This window comes from Sander lucioperca, chromosome 18, assembly GCF_008315115.2.
Source record: "Sander lucioperca isolate FBNREF2018 chromosome 18, SLUC_FBN_1.2, whole genome shotgun sequence".
Taxonomy (NCBI): Eukaryota; Metazoa; Chordata; class Actinopteri; order Perciformes; family Percidae; genus Sander; species Sander lucioperca.
The window spans coordinates 19,084,218-19,090,060 of NC_050190.1; the positions used below are offsets into that span (position 1 = coordinate 19,084,218).

The 5,843-nt window shown below is 39.7% G+C and overlaps 1 pseudogene; it reads right to left on the bottom strand.

Annotated features, from left to right (window-relative positions):
* Nucleotides 1–2,598: 2,598 nt before the first annotated feature.
* On the bottom strand, nt 2,599–5,342 carry LOC116065761 (annotated as a pseudogene).
* Between the last annotated feature and the right edge of the window lie 501 nt (nt 5,343–5,843).

Genomic DNA, 5,843 nt, shown 5'->3' on the forward strand with positions numbered 1-5,843 from the left:
TACCCCAAAAGCGCAGACACTCTCTCTATGTTTCTGTAGAAACCACCTGGCTGTCCTCCAGTACTGAGATGAGCACTGATACTGCTGACGGTGACGTTCACTTATAAAGACTGAAGCGATTAACTAAATTAGAGTGCAATACTGTGTGACTTTGAGCATAAAGGAGGACGCAGCAGGAGGGACCCAAGCTTAAAAGGTGACCATACCCCTGAGTGCTGACGTAGATGTTTATTTAAGGGCTGAAGCCACAAGATACTAAGCAATTCTCTGAGGGCTGCAAAATAGCATACATGTTGTAGTCATCAGCTGCCAGGGAGAATAATCAGACTAAAGACCCAGGTCAAAAAAAAAAAAAAAAAAAAGTCCTTACTTAAAGTGCATTTAAAATACATTATGTTGCACTTTAATGTACCAGTCAAACTTGGGTACACTTTTACAAAATATGATCAAATGTGAGCATATTATTTGCATATTTTTAGTGTATTTATAACACAAATATATTTATTTCATTCCTACTTGAAGTGATATTTAGCTTTACTTTGTATAAGTACACTGTCAAATAATTACATTTTTAGTTTGTTATTAATGTAGTCATATTATTTCTTTTTTGCTTTAATGTATACCAAAGTACACTTTAAATAATTAATTAATAAACACGTGCAGTCTACTTTTGAGAAGCATGACTTTTCAAGTACATTTTTTATTATATTTAATCAAAGCATATTACTTCACTGAAACTTGAATACATTATAATAATATAATAATCCAGTATAAGCATAATTAATGCAAGTGTACTTTACCCTTATGCCTACTTTAATGTATTATAAATATAATGTCAAATTCAACTCAATGTAGTACTAAGTATACTTTAAATCTTTATGCATTTTTATTTGTTTGTACTTTTAAAACTTATACTTAAAAAAACTTATTTTACTAGAATGGAAATACAAATTTCTGAAACATATTTACTTAACTCTTGAATAAAATCCCCACCTCACCACAGACAGTATTGTAGAGGCCATGGTTCATATTAAAAACCAGTTGGATTGAGAGAGAAGTTTCTGTTGTCCACAGTATTGGCATCCTTTGGAGGGCACCTCAGATATTTGATCTGTTTTTATTGATCGTACATTCTTATCTGTGGAAGAGATAGCAGATAAAGCATACATACGTAGGTACTACTGATAAAGGTAACTGCTGCAAGAAGCAGAACATCAAACCACAGCATGATTGAACGTTTGCTTGCATATAGATTCAACACAAATGTGAAATACGACCTGATAACAGCTGCATGGAAGAAACACATCATTTTAATGATAATAAGACCAATCCAGACCAATATCATCCAGTTTATGCTTCTCCGTTTAAAGACTTGATACTTATGATGGGATAAATTGTGAATTCAGCACCTTGTAAGGATTTTTTTTTTTTATTGACTTTAACTGCTGTTGACCCAGCACTTGATTAACAACTCATTACACGGATGACCCAGCAAGCAGCAAGAAGCGTCTCATTGGATTATGCATATAAAAGCCTTTTGACATAAAATACAACTGAGACATGAGAACGAGACGCATGGATCAATAGCAGATGGGAACTGCAAGGACATGAACAACTACAGAATGCTGTGTCACATCGTTCTTGCTGCAAATGCAAGAATAACTTAGACTTTTACTGCCAAGCATTAAAATGCTCATATTATGCTCATTTTCAGGTTCATATTTGTTCACATTGTATTTAGAGGTTATATCAGAATAGGTTTACATACATACACAAACACTATATTTTTGTTGTACTGCACATTGCTGCAGCTCCTCTTTTCACCCTGTGTGTTGAGCTCTCTGTTTTAGCTACAGAGTGAGACATCTCACTTCTGTTCCATCTTTGTTGGGAGTTGCACATGCGCAGTAGCGAGGTAAGGACAACTAGCCAGAAGCAGAGTATGAGGGCGTGCCATGCTAGCAGCTAGGTGAGCATTATAACGTGTTACGTTCGTAACGGAAGTAAAGGCTGGACTACAATAGAGCTGTTTGGAGCAGTTTGTGAACAGTGTTTTCTGTCAGAGATGGTAAGTCCCTTTGGGCTGGACTTTGGGCTTTTTAAAAAAAAAAGCCAAAAAGCATAATATGAGCACTTTAATAATGCATTTAATGGCTTAAAAACATGGTATTTCACTTGGATTAACTTGTCCATATACTGTGAATGAAGTCAATGGAGTTAAATGAGCATTTGGAACGGTTTGGGTAATTTTTTGCTTTTTGTCTAAATTAGATGGGAAGATCGATACCTCTCCTTTATCTGTATGATAACTATGTAGCTGGAGCTAGTAGCCTGTTAGCTTAGTTTAGCTCATCATGAAGACTGGAAACAGGGGAAAACAGCTAGCCCCAGGATCTGTCAATAGGTAACAAAACACACCAACCAGCACCTCTAAATTTCACTAATATCTGTCAAATTGGGGGAACATAGGACCCTTTTTCAAAAAAGGGTCCTCCTAAGGGTCCATTTTCAGAAAATGTCAAACTATTCCCTTAAGCCATGAACATACTATTTGTCCGACCTTTAAATACTAAGCCCCCATTTATTTTAGTTTATTACAGTACATATTGCAGCTCATCCCTTTTCCCTGCTAATGTGTCATGGTCACATTATTTTACAACTTCTCATGCGTTGTGAGTGAAGAAGGAGTCTGTGGGGTAAACCTTTTGACATTGCATCCTAGAACTCTTTAGAACTTGCTGGAGAGGGTTCAGTTATTGCTTCGTCTGAGATCGATATGTCTTTGCTTCTCATAGAACTTGGAGAATTTATTAAAGATGTTAGTAATGGGCAGAGCTACAATCAGCAGCCCACAGATGATGCACAGGGCTCCTATCAGCTTCCCAGCAAGCGTCACGGGAAAGGTGTCCCCGTAGCCCACCGTAGTCATGCTAATGGTGGCCCACCACCAGCCAATAGGAATAGTCTGCAGCTCTGACTCTTCAGATTCTGTCTCTGCAAAGCAAATAAGTGCAGAAAACATGGAAATGCCCACGGACAAGAAAAGCACCAGCTGCCCTACTTCACTGGAGCTGTGTCGCAGTGTGGCACCGAGAGAGCGAAGGCCAGCTGAGTGGCGAGCCAGTTTTAGGATGCGAAAGACTCGCATCAACCTCAAGATCTGCACCACTTTGCCAACATTCTCCAGGTCTGTGTTCTCACCTTCATCCATTATATCACAGGCTAGAGTTACATAGAAGGGCATAATTGACATCAAGTCAATAATATTGAGAGGGCTGCACAAGAACTTCCTGACTGATGGTGCAACTGCCAGACGGAGAATAAACTCTGCAGAGAAGAACAGAACACAGAGGCTCTCAAAGAAAGTCAGCACTGGGTTTTCAATCTCCTTCTCATTGAGATCCACTTGATGGAAGTCCGGCATGCTGTGGACGCACATGGCAACAATGGAGACAAGGACCACACTTAGGGATGCTACAGCCATTACTTTGGCTGAAGTGGAATAACCTGGATTCTCAAGTCGAATCCAGATATTCCTGCGGACATCTGCACACCAGGAGCCTTCAAACATTTCTATGTCTTCCTCCAAAGCTGACAGCTCCTCAATAGATGAGTCCGAGCTGTGGAGCTGCAGGTCATCGCTGCTCTGATCCCAGCACTTCTCTCCAGCAAGCCCCATCAGTTCATGGAATTTGTTGCTGCAGCAAAAGTCCAGGTGGCGCTCCTTGATGCCCCAATACTCGATCTCTTGAAAAAATGAGACGACGCACAGCCCGTCCACCAGGTGGATTTTGCCTGTGAGGTAGAAGTTGAGAACGTAGCCAAAAAAACGTGGATTACGGTCAAAATAGTACTCCATTTCAGAGGGACTGAAGTCATCGCAGAGCTCCAGGACTGCTTCTTTGGAGCTGCAACACAGAAGGCGACCCAGACGTGTCTGTGGGAATTGTTTCAGAACATTGTGCTCCATCCGTTGTTTGAAACCACCAACATTGACATTTATAAAGCAACCATCAGGGCTGTGGGGATGAAGGATCTGTCCATACATCATGATGAGGCTGTTAGATGCCGTTCAGCTATTCTTGGTGAAAATCTCTTTGTTGCCTGCACACAGAGACACTGAAATTAACACCTCACACTTTCTTGTCATTTGATCACATTGATGTGCATTATATCAGAGACGTCAAGTATCCAGTTGCATCTGGGTTTCTGTGGCACCCTGTAATGGAATGACATCACTTGTTTATTTGCAAACTAAATAAAAGAAAAGAAAATGTTTCCATCAGGCATTTAAATATACATAGTTACATTTCGTGTCACAAGTTACACACATCTTGACAGTACTCTAAAGCAGTGGCTCCCAAACTTTTCCATGTCAAGTAGGCTACCCCGGCCTAAACTGACACAAATTAGACCAAGGACCCCCATTTGATAAGATTTTGTCCCAGGGTCCCCCATCTGACAAGATTTTTGCTTTCAGATATTTTATTACAGAAAATGTATGAAACCCATGAATACAATAGTCATATTCTGTCATTGTGTTACATATGGATGGAATTATAGTCAAATTAAAATATTCCTGTTTTAGCTGGGAATCCCCTGTAACCCCCTCAAGGACCCCTGGGGGTCCTCGGACCCCCACTTTAGGAACCACTGCTTTAAATGCATTTGCATGCAATGAACAAAATGATTCAACTTTTTAAGTTGGATGTGTATGCAACAGAAATAACCTAAGCCTTAAAACAAGAACTGTCTCATTATAAATGGAATGTATTGGATGCCAATGGCTCAGAGAATAAAACTAGTGCTGATCAAATTATCATGTAGGCATGTCGGTGCACCGTTAGTGTTTGTATAATAAACATATGATACCAAACAGTCATCACTACCTGCTGTCACTCCTGTAGCTCTAAAACCAGTAGCACTGACTTACTTGTATTGTGTTACGCACGGTAATATAGCGTTTCAAACTGCAGTGAAATGGCAAACCAAGGTCAGATTTCTGCAGCAATAAAACTTCTCAGCGTTGTAGACTCCAAAAATAATTAATAGTGAAACATAAAAAGTAAAAGACTAAAGTGAAATAAAACCGACTTTGTGCGCCAATTATAGCCTAAGGACATTGGGAGTTATGCACCAAATAATCCGAAAATTGTGCAAAAAATATTACTTAGACAAATAATGTCGCTGCAAGAGAATAATAGTTCCTGTACAACCATGTGTATAAACCTAGAAACTTGAGGAAATGATTACAGCAGCATACCTGGCCATGAGTTGTTCCGGCGGCGCAGATGTGCCGTCTCTGGTTCAGCTCAGTCCGGAGTGAACAGTGCAGGTAGGACACGTTGCAGTGGTGTGGTGTTTCTGAGTCCAGCGCAGGGCGGAACGCAACATCTAACAGGACAGTTGATCACCCTGCTGCCACATTATTCCCCACTAGCAGGCTGTTTTATACAACTTTAAACTTTAATGTGCTCCAGTGTCCAGGTGCGCCAGATTATTTAAGGTGCCAAATGTATCACTGTAAATATTTTATGATTCTTTGGCTAAGTGCTCACATCATTCTTAAAGGGCTGCCTTCTGTTTCTCATTTGTTTCTTAATTTTGTTTCTCATCTCATTGTGAATATTTTTTGGGTTTACTGTGCTGGCTTTTTGTCTCAAAGAATATTAAACGTTTTGGGGAAAAACTGCAATTAAGGAGAATAAAGCTGAGGGGGACATATATAATAAAACAATGTACTAGAGATAAAAATAGAATAAAATAGTAATAGGCCCATACAGTAGGCTACATCCCCATTTGCCAGTAGATCATTCACACACGCACTGTTAAAACCCAAGTTT